This window comes from Balaenoptera borealis (assembly GCF_965194805.1).
Source record: "Balaenoptera borealis genome assembly, chromosome: 1".
Taxonomy (NCBI): Eukaryota; Metazoa; Chordata; class Mammalia; order Artiodactyla; family Balaenopteridae; genus Balaenoptera; species Balaenoptera borealis.
In genome coordinates this window covers 78,943,690-78,966,291 of record NC_138860.1, presented here as the reverse complement: position 1 = coordinate 78,966,291, position 22,602 = coordinate 78,943,690, and the positions used below count along the sequence as shown (strand labels likewise).

The 22,602-nt window shown below is 38.9% G+C and overlaps 1 protein-coding gene and 1 long non-coding RNA gene across 5 annotated transcripts in view; both read right to left on the bottom strand.

Moving 5' to 3' along the window:
• Nucleotides 1-4,272, bottom strand: part of LOC309635076 (interferon-activable protein 203-like) — a 52,158-nt gene extending 47,886 nt beyond the window's left edge. For 2 of the 4 annotated variants that reach the window (XM_082405890.1, XM_082405888.1), the window contains exon 1: nt 4,009-4,270. The gene's annotated coding sequence lies outside the window, so the exon portion shown is untranslated. Of the gene's footprint in view, nt 1-1,067; nt 1,236-4,008 lie in introns of all 4 variants that reach the window. The other 2 variants (XM_082405889.1, XM_082405891.1) reach the window with 2 other exon arrangements.
• A 3,405-nt stretch (nt 4,273-7,677) lies between these two features.
• The window catches only part of LOC309635989, a 47,909-nt gene continuing 32,984 nt past the window's right edge, over nt 7,678-22,602 (bottom strand). Inside the window, exon 3 of the long non-coding RNA XR_014249146.1 lies at nt 7,678-11,977. This is a non-coding gene — a long non-coding RNA (uncharacterized lncRNA). The remainder of the gene's footprint in view (nt 11,978-22,602) is intronic.

Genomic DNA, 22,602 nt, shown 5'->3' with positions numbered 1-22,602 from the left:
AATAAACTCAAAATGGATTAAAGACCTAAATGTAAGGCCAGACAGTATCAAATTCTTAGAGGAAAACATAGGCAGAACACTCTATGACACAGATCACAGCAAGATCCTTTTTGACCCACCTCCTAGAGAAATGGATATAAAAACAAAAATAAACAAATGGGACCTAATGAAACTTAAAAGCTTTTGCACAGCAAAGGAAACCATAAACAAGACCAAAAGACAACCCTCAGAATGGGAGAAAATATTTGCAAATGAAGCAACTGACAAAGGATTAATCTCCAAGATTTACAAGCAGCTCATGCAGCTCAATATCAAAAAAACAAACAACCCAATCCAAAAATGGGCAGAAGACCTAAATAGACATTTCTCCAAAGAAGATATACAGATTGCCAACAAACACATGAAAGAATGCTCAACATCATTAATCGTTAGAGAAATGCAAATCAAAACTACAATGAGGTATCACCTCACACCAGTCAGAATGGCCATCATCAAAAATCTACAAATAATAAATGCTGGAGAGGGTGTGGAGAAGAGGGAACCTCTTGCACTGTTGGTGGGAATGTAAGTTGATACAACCACTATGGAGCCCAGTGTGGAAGTTCCTTAAAAAACTAAAAATAGAACTACCATATGACTCAGCAATCCCAGTACTGGGCATATACCCTGAAAAAAACATAATTCAAAAAGAGTCATGTGGTGGCCCCCAAGCTGTAAGCTTATTCAGCTTTCTGCTTTCCGGAGAACTGCTTGTCTCTTTCTTGGTATGCACTCCTGATGCTGCGGTAATGAGCGTAAAAAAGGAAAATGGCTTGCGGCCAGTTTCGTTCCAGGTGCCTGCTCTGGATCTAAGAGCCCCTGGTTGTTCTCCAGAAGAAGGACATGCTGCCCTGAGGGGGAAGTCTGTATTTCCAAAGAATGGCCCATAAGGCATGCTGACGCATAGATAGTGGCGCATAGATAGTGGCGACAGAATTATGTGGAAATACAAGGTTTACTGATTTGTTGTCTAGTATTCGTTCCGTACTAAACCTATATATACATTCATGCTCTTTGAATAAACTTGCCTTGCAACCATCAGTTGTCTTGGCCCTTCTGACCCCATACTGGTGCTTTTCAGTTCCTTACCCCTCACCGCCAGGAACTTCTAGCTTTCTGCAGCTGGTCTGCGGCAGAGTCATGTACCACAATGTTCATTGAAGTTCTATTTACAATAGCCAGGACATGGAAGCAACCTAAGTGTCCATCATCAGATGAATGGATAAAGAAGATGTGGCACATATATACAATGGAATATTACTCAGTCATAAAAAGAAACGAAGTTGAGTTATTTGTTGTGATGTGGATGGAGCTAGAGACCGTCATACAGAGTGAAGTAAGTCAGAAAGAGAAAAATAAATACTGTATGCTAACACATATATACGGAATCTAAAAAAAAAAAAAAAAGGTTCTGATGAACCTAGGGGCAGGACAGGAATAAAGATGCAGACATAGAGAACGGACTTGAGGACACAGGGAGGGGTAAGGGTAAGCTGGGACGAACTGAGAGAGTGGCAAGGACATATATACACTACCAAATGTAAAATAGATAGCTAGTGGGAAGCAGCCACATAGCACAGGGAGATCAGCTCAGTGCTTTGTGACCGCTTAGAGGGGTGGGATAGGGAGGGTGGGAGGGAGATGCAAGAGGGAGGAGATATGGGGATATATGTATATGTATAACTGATTCACTCTGTTATAAAGCAGAAACTAACACACCGTTGTAAAGCAATTATACTCCAATAAAGATGTTTAAAAAAAGAAGAAAGAAAGAATGGAACACTATGTTGCATAACAGGAACTACCACAATGTTTTAGGTCAGTTATACTGCAAAAACAAACAAACAAACTCATAGAAAAGAAATTAGATTTGTAGTAACCCAAGAGGAGAAAGGGAATTGGATGAAGTCAGGAAAAAGGTGAAAACTTTCAGTTATAAGATAAATAGGTACTAGGGATGTAATGCACAACATGATAAATATAATTACCACTGCTGTATGTTATATATGAAAGTTATTATGAGAGTATATCCTAAGAGTTCTCTTCATAAGAAAAAGAAAATTTTTTTGTACTTCTGTAATTTTGTATCTATATAAGATGATGGATGTTCACTAAACTTATTATGCTTATCGCTTCATGATGGATATAAATCAAATCACTATGCTGCACACCTTAAATTCATACAGTGCCATATGTAAATTATGTCTCAATAAAACTGGAAGAAAAAAATATAAAATGCAGACCTTAGCTCCCTCTCCCCAGATAATAAATTAGATTCATTAAATAGCCTTTCTGAAGTTTCCAGATTGTGAATTTCACAACATATCTAGTCCCAGGGGTAAGAGAAGAGGTACTCCCCATCTATCTTGAGGGAAAAATAATTTTTAGAGTAGAATTTTTAATCTAGTCCAAATGATACTTAAATATGAGGGCCTCAAACACTATTGTATTCAAGGCATTGGTAGTTTTGGCAGACAAAGACCCATATGGAAACATCTATTGGAAGTAATAGTCAGTAAAAATTAATATATAAAGTCAAGAAAAACTGTAAGCTGAAAGGTAAGTAAGAGTGAAAACTTAACGTGATTAGGTGTGTCTATGCCTTAAAAAAAAAAATAAAGCCCTGACTGAAGAGAAGAGAAGCAGGAAGTATATCAACATGGTGGAGGGAGAGAGGGAGGACAAAGAATATGACAGTTCATTAATGTATTTGTCTTAAATGGTAAGTCAGATAGGGGTATAAGTAAAAAACAAAAACAAATCAAAAAAGGAGAATATAGAAGTATCATAAATTGAAATGAAGAAAGCAGATACAAGACAATATATGTTAATTATCAACATAAAGGGTCTAACCGGTTAAGCTTAAGTGACAAATTGGTCGACTTGGATTTAAGAAATCTGCCAATGTATTGTTAATAAAAGATCACTTAAAAGTGGAAAAATAAAAGAAAAATATTTATCATGCAAAGAGTAAGTAAAAGAAAACCAGTTTATCTATATTACTGTGGTTTTAAATAGGTCTGAAGATAAGTATCATCAGAGCACAACACAATGATAAAACGTCCAACTCCTAGGGAAATACAACAGTTTTAATTGTGTATTTGCCTACTGAAAGTAAATATAATAAGTGTAATTAATAGCATTTATCTAACATACATAAGATTCTGAAATGAATATTAAAAATCTTATATTCTAGTCAAGCACATATAAAATATTACTGTATCAGGCCATACAGAAAGTCTTTAAACAATTCTAAAAGTAGACAATAGAAATCTATTTGTAATTACCTCTCTCTGCCTCTCTCCTATGCCTTGCCACCAGAAAAAAAAAGTATTAATTTTCAGGAAGGCAGAAAGTAATCCTAAGAGAAACTGAAATAACAACACTGGCAGCTGGTGTAAAATGGAGTCTAAAAGAAAAAGTAAACTGTCTTAAGAGAGGTAAAGAAGCCATGTTTTGTATAACTGTACTTGTGGAATTGAAACTTCTCTGCTCTCCTCTGTGTGTGTGTTTCTAAAATTAGGACAATGCCATACAATACACTTTTATAACCAGATGTATTTTTTTACTCAATATTATTTTATGATACTTTTATCATGCCCCTATCTTGACTTTCACCCAGGCCCCCACCACAGCCACCAAGTTTCCTGTGTATCTTCCAGGGAAGGAAACCAAACCTTTTCTCTAAATATAGCTCATGCCGATAGTTGCCTGGGAATACATTTTAATATCTTCTATAGTCAAAATGCATCTCCCTTTGTTCAGGCTTCAGTTGTAGTGGAATAAAATGTCTATTATTTGCCTAGGCAGTAAAGGATTAGAATCAAGCTACTGCTGTTTTCACTTTTCTGAATATAGTTGATATAAAACCTTTCCCCCCAAATTTTTCATGACTAAAGCTCCCCTTCTCATCTTGAGGCTACCAATCAGGTACCCACAGCTCTCTAGAGAAATCCCTACCAGCCTTACCTCAGTGAAAATGTCCTCCACAGTAGTCCAGACCTTGAGGTTTTCTTTAGAAATGCAAGAATCACTGCTTATTTTACTTAAGTAGGACGATAAATCAGTAAAGCTCACAGAGACTGAACTGCAGAATTTTATAATCTCCTGAAGGGCAGAGGAAAAAGAAGTATTTTGAAAGACAACAAGGAAAAAGGGCACTGGCTAGACAAAAACTTGATTTAGTGCTGACTACCTCACACTGTGCTTTCCCGGAGAGAGGGAAGTTAGGAAACAGTATTGAGACTCCTCCCACCAATGTTCTTAGCTTTCAGTTTCATTAGTTAGAGAAAATAAACGGTTTATTTCCTGTAAATATCTTAATCAAAATGAATAATTATGGCAAAGTTACACTCAAAAATTTTTTTATTATAAATGTCAGTAGATGAAAAGAGTTCCAACATTAGAACTTTGTTATCCAGCAGACTTACATGAGGGTCATTAGAAAACTATATTCCCTTGAATGACTCTCAAATATACAAGAAGTAAGGTAAGCCATATGGCCACTTATCCCTTACTTCCTGTTCTCAGAGTTGCAGTGGCAAGAGGAGATCTTGGAAGAACCATCTATCTCTATTGTTTTTTGACTGAAACTCCTGGAAGGGGGTGAGTTTTCTATAAAATAGCTATTGGTTTAAATAGTACCTAAAACATTCACCCAGTTAATGACTGACACACCTGGAGCTTGACAGAAGTAGAAGGTCATTACAAATATGTGAATCCTTCCTCAGATATATAGAAAGGAATGTGACATTAGTGGCCCTCTTGACTATGACTAGCTACTTAACCTCACTGATTAACTTCATGTTTACTCATCATGCTTTCTGCATTAGTCATGGGTAAACACAAGTGGCTAGTGGGCTTATATCATGACAGCTTCGAAACCTTGCAAATTCTGGAAGAACACTGAACCTCTGGAATAAGAGGGGCCTGATAAACCTTTTGGTCTACGGTGTTACTTCTGTGGAGGACAGTGAATGCCTTCCGGAGTACCGTACGCCCTGAGATGTCAAATAAATGGCACCAGCCAGCAGACCTTATAGTGGTTACTCACCAGCTGATCTGCAAGTAGAGTGAGATCATGACTGCAAATGGGTCCTAAAACAGCTAAAGTTCGTAGATAATCCGAGGTCTTCTAAAGAGAAGAAAGCCAATTACTTTCATACAAACTAGAGTCATGGAAGGGATAGTTGAAGTCTGGATATGAAACCATTTGAACAACTTCACCAAAGTAGGAGTAAGTCAGGAGAAAGCAAAGAGGATCTGGAGTGAGGTCCAGAAACACCTGTGGGTGTTCACTGTTTCCTGTCACAGGTTTTAGGTTGCTGTTATGTGGATGCATGGAGCTGGTGTTAAGGTAATGCGTAAAGAGGAACTTTAGGGAGGTCAGGAGAGCCCATTCCAGAGATCAGAGGGCAGTGGACACATGGGAGGAATGGCCATAATTCAGAACATTTTCCTGCCCCTTTTCTTATAATCAATTCATGTGGAGTAAGGTTCTCGGTTGAGACTCCAGTATACAACACACAGATTACTGTTATCAATAAACACAGTTCAGAGCAATGTTCCATAATTCATATTGTGCAGTTGGTATTTTAATAGATGAAGCAAAGGAATGTTAAAAAACCTTAACTTTGCCAACCTAGTTAAGGTTTACAGAATTTCACTCTCAGGAGGATGAAATGTATGGCATGGAAACAGAGGCAGACACTCAGTTGTGCAAACCAAGACAGTTCAGCTAGAGAGGAGAGATAGCAAGGGAGAAGGAAATGTCAGCACAGTTAGTATGTGTGTTACTGGTTCTATGGCAGCAAGACAAATTCTTGACTCCTCTGAGGAGTGAGCTAGTTACTTCATGCCACGGCCACGACTGGCTTGGAAATTCAGTGGGATTCAGCATTAGAGGAAATTACAATAACCAAGGGACTCGAGTGTGCAGATTAACATCAATCTCTGGCTTTGGCAATTCAGCTGAATAATATTCTTTTCAACCTTTAGGTTTAGCTTTTATTACCCAAACACACACACACACACACATACATACATATATATACACATACATGTATGCACTCTCATACATGCGTGTACACACACACTCACAGACAGCCAATCATTCTCTTGTTTTTGCATGCTTGGAAGAAAGTTCATCTATCTACTTTTTTTAATTCAACAAATATTTAACAATAAGTAAGATTTAAGGATCTAATGTACAGCATGGTGACTATAGCTAATAATACTGTATTGTATACTTGAAATTTGCTAAGAGAGTAAATCTTAAGCATTTTTACAAAAAAAGGTAACTTTTTAAGTTTGTGTATGTGTGCTCTTTTTACTCTTAAATATGAGTAAACAGACATGAATCACGTTCAGAAAAACCCCTAATGTGAAAAAGAACAAAACATGTAGAGAAAGGAAATTAAAAGAAACAAAGGATGAGGAAGAAGAAAACTACATATTTATATATATATATATATATATATAGAGAGAGAGAGAGAGAGAGAGAGAGAGAGAGAGAGTCATAAGAGATAGAAGGCATTGTATCAATGAAACAAAAAGATCATGCTAACAAATGTGAAAAAACAAAGAAATTAACAGGAGAGTTTTTAGAGATGTCTTTTAAATGTGATAGCAGAAAAAATTTAAATTTAATAGAGTGGTAGAGGATAAATTTGAGGAGTTCCTTTTCAGTGTATACCTAGAAGACAATGAGATGGAGAAAAGGGAGAGAAAAGAAGAAATGTAGAGGTTTATGCTTGGGTGAATATTAACCAGCTCAACGTGGTTATATATAATAGATGCCCAAGCAAGAATGAACCAAGAAAATAAAGAAAAGGAAGTTATCAAAGAACTAATATCTAGCTTGCTGAATGGGGGGAACAACATATATAAAAGCACATTATTTTAAAATCACAAAACACCAAGGAGAGAGCAAGTCTTAAAGCTTCCAGAAAAAAAAAAAAAAAAAAAAAAAAACAAAAAACAGATCACATCCACGGATTAGGAATAAGAATGGCATGGCCTTTTTTTTTTTTTTTAACATCTTTTTTGGAGTATAATTGCTTTACAATGGTGTGTTAGTTTCTGCTTTATAACAAAGTGAATCAGCTATACATATGCATATATCATCTCCTCCCTTCTGCGTCTCCCTCCCACCCTCCCTATCCCACCCCTCTAGGTGGTCACAAAGCACTGAGCTGATCTCCCTGTGCTATGCGGCTGCTTCCCACTAGCTATCTATTTTACATTTGGTAGTGTATATAAGTCCATGCCACTCTCTCACTTTGTCCCAGCTTACACTTCCCCCTCCCCATGTCCTCAAATCCATTCTCTAGTAGGTCTGTGTCTTTATTCCCATCCTGCCCCTAGGCTCTTCATGACCTTTTTTTTTTTTTTTCTTAGATTCCATATATATGTGTTAGCATACAGTATTTGTTTTTCTCTTTCTGACTTACTTCACTCTGTATGACAGACTCCAGGTCCATCCACCTCACTACAAATAACTCAATTTCGTTTCTTTTTATGGCTGAGTAATATTGCATTGTATATAATGGCATGGCCTTCTTGACAGCAGCACCGGAAGCTAGAAGACACGGGGGGGTGGGAGGGGGGCGCAATCGCTTTACCATTTGAAGGCAAACAATTTTTAGCCTGGTATTCTATACCCAGCTGATAATTAATTACACATAAGTGTAAGGAAGGAACAAAATTGTTCAGGGAATCCCCAGGGTGACGATGAACAGAAGTCCCTGAACCTTGACCCGTGCAGAGCCGGACAGCAGAGCAGCTTGTCCGGATGGAAGGGGAGGACACGGAACTCAAGGAGGACTCCTGACCAAAGAAAGAGTGGCGGGGGGGCGGGAAGGAGGGGTCTGCCTGTGCTGCAGGTGGTGAGTGGCTCTTATAAAGTAAGTGAGTTTGCTTTGAGGGGAATTTTACAATTTTGGCAGTTTAGAAAGACCTAGGGATCAGGGCATAAAAAGTTGAACAAACTATTAAAGAAATGTCATTGACTTCAGACAAAAATTAAAGACGCATAAGGAAGGAACACAATACAGTATATAACTTACCTGTGAGTTTTATTTACATAGCCATAGTAATATAAAATACCAAACATTGATTTGGCCAAAAATTTTGAAATGACTGTATTGGGGAAGTGGAAAGAAGGAATCACATGTATATGTGAGATGTGGGGCTCTCACAACGTACAAGAAGAAGGGTTTCATATAAAACAAACTTGTGGTCACCAAGGGGGAATGGCGGGGAGGGATAATTTAGGAGTTTGGGATTAACATACACACACTGCTATGTACAAAATAGATAACCAGAAAGGATCTACTGTACAGAACAGGGAACTCTGCTCAATAATTTGTGATAACCTATAAGGGAAAAGGATCTGAAAAAGAATATATATATATATATGTGTGTGTGTGTGTATATATATATATATATATGTGTGTGTGTATATATACATATACATATATATATTCTGAATCACTGTGCTGTACACCTGAAACTAACACAACATTGTAAATCAACTATACTTCAATTAATAAATAATAAAAAATTGTTAAAAGATTAAATTAATACATAAGGGGCTCTACTAGATGCTGATTAAAGTATCAGCATCTTCCCACTTGCTTATCCTAAGGATCTATTAATTTTACACAAAATTTCAAACACAACCTACGTTAAGGTATAATAGTATTTTATAAGTAGAATTAACTACTTCCAGCTAAGAGAATTTGGGAAGTTTCCATTAGGGAAAAAGGGCATTTGGGCTGGTCCTATCAGAAAGAATCAGATTTCAATAAGTGGGAATACAAAAAATAGAATCCCAGGTCAGCAGAATGGAATAGTCCATTTCAAGGACTGTCCATGTAGAGTCAACAAGTCATCTATTCCCTGGGGTCCCTGATTGCCTCTGGTGCAGAGAGCTAAGGTTTATCACTAACCTTTAAGTGGTAGGGCCTTCCATAGGTTATCTCATGTAACCTCACAACACACTATGTGTAAATACATTAACCACACCTCATCGATGAGGGAACTGAAACTGAAAGGCGTTAAGCCTCTTGTTCAAGGGTACCCAGCTAGTCAGTGGTGGAGACAGAATTTAAACTCAGTTATTTTCTGTTAAATGCCCATTTCCTTTCTATCACTCTGTCCTGCCTTCTGGAATATCTGCACATAATTTATATACTTGACACACCAATATAAAGAAAGCCTTTTTTTAGGAGTACAGACAGATCAAATAAAGAAACCCTAGAGGGGCAGGCTCTGCACTCACCCACAACCACCCTTTCTAGGTCTTTCTCACCACATCCTTCCCCTCAGCTCTCACACAGCTCAATACACAGATAAATGTTCTACCAGAGAGGAAGCAACAACCTCAGACTGTTCAAGATTCTTACTGCAAATAACACAATCGACTATGGCTAGTTGTTCTTTTTTTTCAATTTGTTGTACAATGTGATGATTTAATGAATTGAAGGGGCTTTATTAAAGGATATTAACCTCTCAGATCATTGGGAAGGCTGAAGGAGCAAAATCAAGTCTAAACTCACACAAACAAAAAATGCCGCATGCTTCGCACACCTCCTTACCCCGCCCACATTCACACACTCCAAGCCAGGCAGCAAAACTGTTCTGAATGAGCAAGCTCAGTGCTTCTGCCACTGCACACAAGATGTCAAGACCTGACTTCACCTTATTCACGAAATCTGCAGTACTAATGCCACTTCTATATCAGGAAGTTGACCTTGAGATTGCTGCATTCGCCTAAAACCCACACATCTTTGAAAACAGCTGTATCATCAAGAGGGAAGCCCCATGTGCATCCTGGTTCTCCTGCTGAGGACTTCCAAATCAAGCCTCACTTGGAAGCAGGTGACAGGGCAAACCTATGCCACATGTATCCAACTGGGCTGCAAGAGAACTTGAGAGTCTGACTTCTGAGTTGGGAGGTGGGAATTGTTACATGTGAATTATTTAAAAGATGTTGGGCAACCACGAATATGACATGTCTGCTGTAAACCCATTCAAAAGACATAGGAGTCATTCATCACTCACGGATTTCTGGCTCAAGAACGTAGGTGAATGATGGGGTCATTACAGAGAATAAGAGCACTGGAGGAGGAGTACATCAGGACAGGTGAAGGGACGTGGCCTGAGTGCTAGAAGTGTTGAGTTTGAGGTTCCTGTGAGATGTAACTGGAGATGTTTAATTGAATATATGACCCTGGAGCTTAGATGAAAAGTCAGAACTCCAGATAATAAGATGGACAGTATCAGAATACAGACGGCAATTGATGCTGTAGAACAGGATGAGATCGTCAGGATATGCTGTGAAGACAGTGTGGGCCTTGGAGCCACAGAGAGCTCAGACAGGAAGTGGTTGGGCAGAAGAGGAAGAGTCGGCAAGGGAGACTTACAAAGAAAGGCCAGAGCAGGATGGAAAAGAAGCAACAGCTGGCACGGTTCTGGAAGGCAAGAGAGTGTTTCAAGAAGGGTGGGGTTCAGACCCAGGAAACCCTTCTAGAAACAGTCATTAGGTAATTTTTCATTTCCTCCATTTACCCCTCATTCCATAATTTTAGTCTGGTTTCCCCTGTTTACATTGAGTCACAATGACCTGAAACAGAGAGTAGGTAAAAATGTAGCACAAGTGAGGCAATAATAAAAGCCTGAGAGTCGATCCTAAGGCTCTTCCAGCTTCTAAATCATATTCTCCCCTACATTCTCAGTGCCTCCTCCTCTTCCTACCTTGTGAACACGGGCCCTTTGTTCGTGGTGTGTGGTCATCTTTCTGTTCTCTTCCTGGTCATCTTATCCATAATGCTCTGTGGCCAGGCCTTTCCCCACATCCCTCTGCCCCGATAGACTAAGCTCAGGCTACCTTGACCATACCCGCCCTCCATTTCACCCTCGTCCTTCATTTGGTTAATTTCTATTCACCTCCAGATCTCTCTTTATATTTCACTTTCTCCAAAATTATTTTCAAGTCCTCCCAGCCTAAATTTGGGTTAAGTACTCCAACTGTCCATCCCCATAAAACCCAGGACTTCCCATATATCGACATTGTGCAAAGAAGTGCCTGGGCTCTGGCTCTGCACAAAGTTAGAATTCCCGCTCCACCACCTGTGTGAGCTTGGGAAAGTCTCTTACCCCACTGGAGACCGACAGCGCCTAATCCATGCAGGTGCTGTGAAAATTTAAAAAGTTCACGTACTTAAGGCACTAAGCAAAGTAACTGAAAGAGAGAAAGCACTTGGCAAACACTGTGCATTATTATTAATATCATCAGTATTATCACTCTCATCATATTGTTTAAGGCTTAATATCTGCCTTCTTCCCTGAGATATAAACTCTGTAGGGGTAGAAACTGAATCTGTCTTGTTTAAAAACAAAAGAAAAATATCAACACTGGGACTGGAATATAGTAAGACTTCAATGCACATTCATTAAATATGGGATTCTCATGTACTTGTGTAAAAAATAATTCCAAACCCAAAGGACCCAGATCCCCCACAAACCTGCCACCCTAAAAGTCATTTCTATCCAAATGTATAATGAAAAACTCAAACTCAACATATCTTAAATCAGTGATTATCTTGGTACCTAGATGGTATCTAGGTACCATCTCTTTCTGATTCTGCTTTTACTGTTAATGGAACCACAATCCTCCCAGTGACCTAGGCTCCAAACTTCATAGTCATCTCCAATTCTTCCCTCTTCCTTGACCCCTACATCTAGTCAATTTCATTAATACTGACAATATTAAGGACAAGGCTGATTCGGGGTGATGGTAAGGATAATGGTAGTCAGGTGAGGTTGTGATAAAAAAATGAAAATGATTGCCATACCTGATAGTAAGTTAACCTTTCAATATCCATGGGAAGCCTGTCTGAAGGAACCGTCTTCGTGCTGAACTGCAGAAGGGCAACTGAAGACAAAAACAGGGGGATCAGGATGGTGATTTTGGTATTTATATTCCAACATTTATATTAATCATTTATTAATGAATTTTTAATGGTAATAACCTGTCAAACCATTTGTGTGTTATGAAAAGCAACTGCAGGCTTTCTCTTCATTCTCAAGAGTCTCTTTCTGAATTTACTAGTGACATATAGCACAGTTGGGTACATTTCTTCAGTGCTAAGTGGTCCTTTGATCCCTGAGGTTTTCTGCATAATCGGAAATGTTCCAATTTACTCTTGTTCCTTTCCTACTTCTCATTTACCACAGTGGATGATGGAAAATTACAAAATGATAGAAAAAGTTAATGCAACTGGTGATAAGCCAGGAGAGTGACCCTAATTGGGACATCAAGTAGGCAGGAAGAGGCGGAGGAGGGACAGAAAAAGCATAGGGTTATTTTGACATTATCAGGCATAGCTGAGGTTCTGGGGTGATTGAATTGGCTCTGGCAAATGGAATGATGTGTGTATATGTGGGACATAAAAGTTGTGTCTCTGACACCTGGATCCTACATCTTCCTGGCCAGGTGGCCATTGTACATGCCTTAGAATCGTGGGATGAAGATGCACCAGGTACTAGGAGCCTCATAAGTCAGTTGGGCCTGATGTTTATTGTTTCATAATGTCAAGGAAATGACCTAAAGCTTCACACTGGTTTTCCCAATTATATCTCCAAACATATACTTCCAAAAAGGCAATGATGTCCTTCCACCAAGCCCCAACCTCAATGAAACTATAGTGTCCAAATATCAGCTGCAGCTTTTTTCCCTACGTATTGTTGGTTAAAAGTAGCTATTTTTAAGCTTATCTCCTTTCTCACACTTGATCTTAGTCCATCATCCAACTCACTACATCTTCCTTCCTTTGTCTTTTCTTGAAACATAACACAGTATCCTGGCTAAGGATTGTCATACATATGAGAAGGACAAGGTTTTCATAGAAACTCCTGGCCTGGGTGACGGGCTATCTCTGAGCCACTCACCGACCTGGGTACATACAAGTATTGTTTCAATTAATAATCCTAACTGTGCAAAGTAAGCATGATTATTACCCCCACTTTATAGATGAGAAAATAGAGGCTTAGAGGTGTTTTGTGACTGGCCCTAAATCATACAACTAATGAGTAGCAGTAATAGGGTTTGAACTTCAGCCTTGTGAAGCCGGAGCCAAAGCTCTTAAAGATTATAAAACACTGCCCCCTCGTGGCAACATGAAGAAGTACAGCTCAGTGACCAACAGGATAAAAACCACGGGGATCAACAGGAAGTAAATATAGAGCATATGTCTTGCTTAAAGATGTACCAATTTGGGGTTGTTTGTACAGCTGCACTACATGCAGGTATCCTTACTGAGTCTTGCTATCTGGCTCTTCCTTAAGAAGTTCTTTTCCTAGTTCTATTCTTTTACTCTCAGCGTAGCTGAATGCAAAACAAAACACAAGACACTCTGCTTAGTTCTTTAAATTATGTGCCAGCCTGGACAAAAAAAGACTACTCAGGGACATTTTCCTGGGCACCAGAATCACAATATCACAATAACAGAACTGGAGGCTGGAAAACACCACCCAGATCCCCAAACCCCACAAGGAAAGCATTTATTCCTCCAGGAGTATTGGCTGCTGACAGCTAAGTTTGTCTCCTGGGATTGCTCAATGCTGAAGGAAGTTGCCTTGCCCAAGGTTACACTCTCGTATGGACAGGTTCAAAGTTCCAGCCCTCCTGCCTCAGTTAGGGACCACTAGAAGCCATCCCAACTCTAAAGTAACAGGGGGATTGGCTGTATCCCCATTACAATTGCACTGCGGTTCAACTTCTTCCTCTGCCAAGCTGCTTCCCTCTCTCCTTTCAAGTGTTTCCAAGAGCATCCTCTAATAAGCCTCTCACAGGCAAATCTTGGAGTCTGTTTCTCAGGCAACCAACCTAAGATAATACTCAACTCTTAACTTGAATCATATTCACACATACTGTCACTTTAAATAAGGTGCAGGAGTGCAGTGTAAAGATATATATCAGAAAAGCACATGGATATAAAGTTCAGAAACATACCAGAAGGTAAAAGTCATATGTGAATTGGGGATCAATCAATCAGTCCTCATATGCTGCTAGAGTATGTGACCACTTCACATTTCATAACGCTGTAATTGCCATCATGCCACTTAAATTCCTTGTCCTTCAGTTTTTTAATCTCTAAATAAAAGGATGTAATTAAGTGTTTTCTATGGTCACTTCAGACCCAGTCCAAAACTTTACCTTAAAACTTCATAGTGAAAACTCTTACAATCTTTCCTACAAGGTTGTGTTTGAAGGTTATTTGTTTGTTTTTGTTTTGACCTTGAGCTCTTCATCTGCTGTTTTGATATGGTGATTAGGGATACAGGTCTTTTCCATCAGTATCAGCATCAAACATGTGTAAGGCATGGTTCAACTCTAGGAAACCTTGGGACAGTAATTGTTGATTCCTCTTTGGGGTAAAGTTCTCTTTTAAGTTGATGCTAAAATTTTTCACTAGGAAGAAACTCACTCTATCCACATAAGCATGAAGTGTCTCATTCTCAGACTCAAGCTCAAATCCCTCCTGGGATCCCTCTTATTCAGTAACTTCCTATTGACCTTCTTTCCCTTTTAGTTTCTTCTCTGAATGGAGACATGGGAATAAAGGTACAGACTGTCATCAGGAAAGATGAATGACTGTTAAATGAGAAAACTCAATCCCAATGTTAAACTTATAATACTTAGTTTGCATGGCCCTAAGGAAATGTTGAACTTAGGAAGACAGTACAAAATAATTAATACAAGATAAAGTAACTTAAATAGCACAGCTAGAGAAAAGAATGATGGGATAGAGGGTAAAGTTTCTATATTCAGACATTCTTGATCTCACAGGTGTAGAGGACGGAAAAGTTTTTCTTCAATCAAATTAATACCACGTGTTGTTATGACCCCTGAAAAAAAGCAGGGCAGAATCAGTCCACAGTGACACTTTTGTCATGGTGTGCCTTGGCAGGTTCTGTCTTTCCTTTTTTATATTACAGGCTGGGTCCCTTTTCATTATTCCCATCAAGGAAGAAGAGGAGGAACTCCTGTGAGCCTTAAAGATTCACAAGTTACAAGACCGTCCTATATGCCTAAGGGTGGACACCATGAATAAAATTATATACTTATAAAACACAATCGTTACATCACTAATCATTAGAGAAATGCAAATCAAAACTACAGTGAGATATCAATATCACCTCACACCAGTCAGAATGGCCATCATCAAAAATCTACAAATAATAAATGCTGGAGAGGGTGTGGAGAAGAGGGAACCTCTTGCACTGTTGGTGGGAATGTAAGTTGATACAGCCACTATGGAGAACAGTATGGAGGTTCCTTAAAAAACTAAAAATAGAACTACCATACGACCCAGCAATCCCACTACTGGGCATATACCCTGAGAAAACCATAATTCAAAAAGAGTCATGTACCACAATGTTCATTGCAGCTCTATTTACAATAGCCAGGACATGGAAGCAACCTAAGTGTCCATCGAGAGATGAATGGATAAAGAAGATGTGGCACATATATACAATGGAATATTACTCAGCCATAAAAAGAAACGAAATTGAGTTATTTGTAGTGAGGTGGATGGACCTAGGGTCTATCATACAGAGTGAAGTAAGTCAGAAAGAGAAAAACATATACCGTATGCTAACACATATATATGGAATCTAAAAAAAAAAAAAAAAAAAGGGTTCTGAAGAACCTAGGGGCAGGATAGGAATAAAGACACAGACGTAGAGAATGGACTTGAGGGGACACGGGGAGGGGGAAGGGTAAGCTGGGACGAAGTAAGAGAGTGGCATGGACTTATATACACTACCAAATGTAAAATAGATAGCTAGTGGGAAGCAGTCGCATAGCACAGGGAGATCAACTCGGTGCTTTGTGACCACCTAGAGGGGTGGGATAGGGAGGGTGGGAGAGAGACGCAAGAGGGAGGGGATATGGGGATATATGTATATGTATAGCTGACTCACTTTGTTATACAGCAGAAACTAACACACCATTGTAAAGCAATTATACTCCAATAAAGCTGTTAAACAAACAACAACAACAAACACTATCGTTACATATATCCTCATTATCTCTGTTTTGGGAGCAATCTGGATGGCTTGAACCAAAGCAGCCAGCTCAAGGTTCTCCTCTCCAGATGCCCTTTTATTTGGAAAATAACTTAGGAGGCTGAAGTATAAGAGAGGTACCAATAAATGATGTGCAAGCGTGTGCATATCTGTGTGTGTGTGTTTGTGTATATGTTCATCAAATGCCAGTAATTGCCAAAGTAAAACTGGCTTTGTCCCTCTCCGTTGAAAAGGTCCTCTTTAAGAGGTGACCATTTAAACTGGTGTCACCTCTAAAAGTGTTCTGTCATGGAGGGGCTTCAAGGACACATAGAATTAAAAATGAATGGCATCCCTGAAGTTATGCAGTGTAACAGGAAGCAATGAGGGTGATTTGTCCACAGACACATACCCTAAAGATAGCTCTATTTCTTTCGTTCAAATTAAGGAAGGAAATGATTAAAAAGTGAAATCCTTAGGTCAGTCTGGATCTTATAGCGAATTAAAGATTCTTCACAAAAGAGAGCAAATAATTATCATCTAGCAATCCACCTCCTGGTGTTTACGTTAAGAAATAAAGATGTGAACTCAGATTTAAAGAAATGGCTATTCATCCTAACGCGATTTTAACAGTAAAATACGAAAATATTTTCTGAACAAAACTAAGAATGGTATTGAAGAATATGACGCAGGAAATGGTTCACCATGTTGCGTTATCTGAAAACGGTAAGTTACCACATAATATATACAATAAGTCCCAAATTTCATGAATATATGTTCAGCTGGAGTTTGTGATGGCATATAACCGTTTTAGCCCTAATTAGGCAGAGCATAAGTTAAACCCCACCAAACATGCCCCATAATTATATGGATTAGAGACTGGCTCCCATTCTCTGCCCACCTTACATTATCAGACTGAAGCAGTCCGAAGCTCTAATCTTCTGGGGGAGGGGTAAAACATGGTGAAGCAGGAGGAGGGGTGGGAACACTGCCCCATGCAGGCAGCTGAGAGGGGGAGAATGTATCCTCATGTCCCTGTATTCTCCAGGCCCAACCACAACTTAAGGATAGGAGCAATCACAGTGTCTATGCTCAGAATGAGACACTAGGGCGTGAAGAGGTTAGGTTCCTTGCCGGAGGTTACAAAGGTATAAGTAGAGGGTAAGAATTTGATCCCAGGTAATTATTCTCTAGAGCCTAAAATTTTAACCAAATACCAATCTGCTTCTGCATAAATAAATTACTGGAAAGACATTAACACACACTCACACACACACACACACAGCTCCATGACATTTACAAATGGAAGGGGGTATTAGTGATGGCATATATAATTCTACAAGGTCTAGCATATTATTTCAATTTACCTCCCTGGCTATACAATATTAAAAGGCATCTGAATTTCCTGAGGGTCAGTGGAGGGATGTAGCCAGACACATTAGATTCTGGAGTGGCGGGGGGGGAGGGGGGAATGTATTTAATATTTGCTACAGATTACCTAGAAAAAAATAAGTTGATGATATTGATTAGTGGATTTGTAGCTGCTTTAAAAGGTACATCTCTAGAGTTTTGATTTGTGAATAGAATTCAGCTTGGAAGAACAATCTGGAGAGGCATGCCACAGGATTCTGTTCTGATGGAGCTTTTTCATCATTCACTCAGAAGCAAAGAAAACACCAGATTTGTTGAAAACACAAAGATTCAAGGGAAAGCTTATATCTATTGGTTAACACAATAGATATCTCAAATAGCCTAAAAGGACCAGAAAAATATGCACAATAAATTTGCAAAATCAATTTTCATAAATTTAAGTTTTGGAATATAGAAAGAAAACATCAAATGTATAAATGTATAATTGACAGGAAAGAACTATATTAATAGTCATTCTCATAGTTCCATATGAAATGAAAAAACATTACACATAAATCAGCTTCAAGTGGATCGAAAACTTAACTGAGGAAGAAAATACCATAACACTTTAAATTTATTTATTTATTTATTTATCGCTGTGTTGGGTCTTCGTTTCTGTGCGAGGGCTTTCTCTAGTTGTGGCAAGCGGGGTCCACTTTTCATCGCGGTGTGCGGGCCTCTCACTATTGCAGCCTCTCTTGTTGCGGAGCACAGGCTCCAGACGCGCAGGCTCAGTAGTTGTGGCTCACGGGCCCAGTTGCTTGGCGGCATGTGGGATCTTTCCAGACCAGGGCTCGAACCCGTGTCCCCTGCATTGGCAGGCAGATTCTCAACCACTGCACCACCAGAGAAGCCCCCATAACACTTTTAGAAGAACACAAATAACAATAAATTCATGACAGAGGAGTTGTAAAGGGTACAGAATGAAAATCATGAAGGAAAAGTTGATAAGATAAATTAGATTAAAATTGGGACCTTCTGTTGACTAAAACATCAGAGAAAGTGGAAAAACAATCTAAAAATTGGGAGAAGATATGTGAAGGCCCATACAACCGACAGAGGTTTAGTATCCAGAATATACAGAGAAGTCCCATAAATCTATAAGAAAAAGACAAACAACCCAATAGTTACATGAGCAGAAGATTAGAGCAGCACTTTACCTGTGAAGAAACACAACTGGCAAACTAATATGTGAAAAGGCACTTAAACTCATCAATGGTAACTAGGGAAATGAAAATTTAAACCACAGTGAGATGCCACTTAACCACCACCAGAAAAGCAAGTATTAAAATTTGACAAATCCAAATATTGGTGAGGACATGGATAATTGGAAATTAGTCTTTTTTTAATTAAAATTTTTTTTTAAATTTTTTTGCCATGCAGCACAGCATGTGGGCTCTTAGTCCCTGACCAGGGATCAAACCCGTGCCCCCTGCATTGGAGGCACGAGTTTTAACCACTGGGCCGCCAGGAAATTCCCCCAGAAAGTAGTCTTATCCACTGCAGAAGTATAAGGAAGTATAAATTGTTTGGATCATAATGTGGCATTATCAATTAATTTTGAACATACACATATCCTATGATACAGCACTCCCCATGCTAGAAAAACTTCTTAGCAGCCCTGTTTGTTAAAGAAAAAAAAAAAAAAAAAGAAATAAAGAAATAAAAAGTGACCAACCAGGGGCTTCCCTGGTGGCTCAGTGGTTAAGAATCCGCCTGCCAATGCAGGGGACACGGGTTCGAGCCCTGGTCCAGGAAGATCCCACATTGCCGTGGAGCAACTAAGCCCGTGTGCCACAACTACTGAGCCTGTGCTCTAGAGTCTGCGAGCTACAACTACTGAGCCCATGTGCCACAACTACTGAAGCCCACACGCCTAGAGCCCGTGTTCTGCAACAAGAGAAGCCACTGCAATGAGAAGTCCGTGTACCACAACGAAGAGTAACCCCCGCTCGCTGCAACTAGAGAAAGCACGCGTGCAGCAACAAAGACCCAATGCAGCCAAAAATAAATAAATAAATTTATTAAAAAAAATAATAAAGTGACCAACCATAAAATGGACAAATAAATTGTGGTATATTCATGTAGTGGAAAATTACATAACTGCAAAAGTGAACTACAGTTAAAATAACAAGGTGAATGAATCTTAGCAAGTTGCAGAATATACATAATATGATTTCATGTATTTAAGGTATAAAATGTACAGATTAAACAATATATTGTTTACTGATACAAAACTTAAAAGAAAAGCAAAGGGATAAAACCTCCAAATTCAGAAAAGTAGTTACTTCAGGGGAGTGGGAAGTGAATGGGACTGGAGAGGCACATGGGGCTTTGGAGCTAATGATCATATTCTATTTCATAAATTAATTGGGTGGTGGGTACACAGGTATTTGTTGTGCTTTTATAAGTCTGCATCTTAAACATGTGCTTATAAATATTATTTTGTGTATCTATGCAGTAGTTAACAATTTTAAGACATCAAATATTCTCAGTGAGGTTTTTTTTTTTTCTTTTTTTAGTATGGGTAACTTGGCACACCATGAAGCTCTTTTACAATTATTTATGATGGTTTACATTTTTTAAATAATTTTTCCAAAATTGAGGATTTTGTTCTACTTTTTCATTTTGTGTGTCTAATGTATTTTCAGTGTTATTCTCGCTCTAGGCTGCTTGTGCTAGCAAAAAAGGTAAAACAACCTGACTATCAAAAAATATACATTTTACTATTTCTTTCATTAAGCTCAGGTTTTTTTTTCTTTTTGTTGCTGTGACAGAACAATGTAAATCATTACTGACTGAAAATCAGAAAATGTAGCCAAACAAAAGTAGACAAAAAAAACAATACTCATAACCCCATAGAGGTGAGCACTCCTGACACTTCTGGGAAAATCCTTTCAGATCAATTTCCTTGCTGGCTATGAGTTAATAAAAAAATGGAAAGAGTAGTACTTTGTTATACATGTTTTATAATCAACCATCATTTAGTCAATCTACATCAGAGAGCAGAAAACTCTGAATCTGCCCTCTCTCTTTTCCTCTGTATCCTAAGGGATTTATAAAATAATTCAATCCTTCCCTCAAGGCAGGACAAAACAAAGAGGTTGGATGGAGAATAGTGTTCATTATGAATGTCAACTCCGATCAGTTGGTGGCAGTTGCGTGAGCTCTGTTTTGAGACACTTTCTGAGAATGCAGCTGAGCAGTGAACTCTGTCTGTGCCAAGAGCTTGGGAAGAGAGAAGGAAGAAGCACCCATGCCCAGTGTCTGCCATCGCAGCCTACAGGGCTTCTTTGTTTACATGACAGCTTCCTTGGTGATCTCTATTTTCCCAACTAAGTTCTCTAGAATACTCTCTACTATATTCTGCACCTTTCTTTGTCTTCCTCCTTTACAGGCTATGTTGAAAGGTACCTAGTTTACTCTGTCTAATATCGAAAGTGTATGTAACTTGAGATCTTTAAGGTACCACGCTTGCTTTGAAGTGGAAAGAGCTACACCTAAAATATCATAATGGATGCCTGGAAATCTATAATGGCTAGAAGCATTTAAAGTTTAAGTAACTTAAATGGCATGTTGCACATTGTATACTACCAAGAATTCCCTGTGAAGGAGGTAGGAACACTGAAAAGGAAAACATTACAGCTTCAATTTGTACTTTATACTGATGACCATAGGTGTTCATGTTCAAGTCAAAGCTATTATGATGATAGGAGGGGACTAAATTGAGAAGAATTTGCAGAGCATATGGAATTGGACCAGCATCTCATTTATTAAATCTCAATAAAATTGAGCCATCATATCACACCAGCCCACTTTTATAAAATCTCCCCCGTTACAATAAACTAGATTGTAATGTGTCTTGGTAGAGTAGGTCTGGGCTCTAAGAAGGCTCTCCTACCAAAGGAAAGGGGCTAGTTCCTGATACAACATAAGCTTTCTTTTGAAACTAATGTACAACTGTGATGATATTCATCCACAGTGTTACTACTCGCTGAAAAGGTCCTCCTTTAACTAGTTTTTAACTTTAGCCCCCACCCACACCTTCTCATCTGAGATTTAAGAGAGGCAACTTGGTGTAGTGGAAAGGGCAGGAACTTTAAAATTTTTTCACGTCTTCATTTCTTGGTTTCTCTCATTCACTAGCCAATGACCTTGGGCATGTTACTTAGCCTCTCTGAGTCCTATCTGCCAAATAAAGATATAATGTCTTCCTTGCAGGGATGTTGTGAAGAGAAATAGGATAATATGTCAGTATGACCTATTGCAACGGCTAGTTCATGGTATGAGCTTAATCAGTGTCAGTTGTGCCATCTATATCAGGGAAATAATAATCTAGGATCTAATAAATAAATTGCCATTTATTTTTAATTTCAAAAATTTTTAATGGCTTTTGATGCTACTTATCCACAGTCTCCTTTTCCAGCTTTAAGAGACATTTTAAAACTATGGCTTCCTAAGGCAACCTCTCTAAACTTTTCCTGACTTCTATGGCCTAGTAGTGCCTCCTTGAAGTATGATCACAACCAGAACCGCAAGTGGTAATCTCAGGCAGACAGACCGTGGCAACAGAGCGCTACTCACTAAAGAGTCGGAGCTGGAACCAGCCAAGAATGCATGTAACTCTTTGTGGGTGTTAGTAGCCACGAGAGCAGAGGTATATATAAATGGGCTGCTTGAAGATTTTGTCTCCTGGAGGGGCTACAAGGGGACTGCATTGGCCTTTAGTCATACATACACACACACACACACACACACACACACACCACCACCACCACCACCACCACCACCACCACTTCCCTTCATCCTTTAACCCCTTTCCTGCTTGTGATCTGGGTGATTTCCAAGACATTAGGTTGTTCTGGGATTGAAGCAACTCTAAGACACAGAAAATCCAAAATTGCAAGAAAGCCCTCAGGCCTCTCTTTCACCCTCCAAGAGGATGAACCCTTCAACTGCATGATATAGAAAAGTGAGAATTCTCCCCAAATCTTAGGCAAACCACTAAGTCCTGTAGCTGTATTATCTTTGATATCTGGCATTACTTAAAGGTCACTGTGCCAATGTTTTATATTCTTA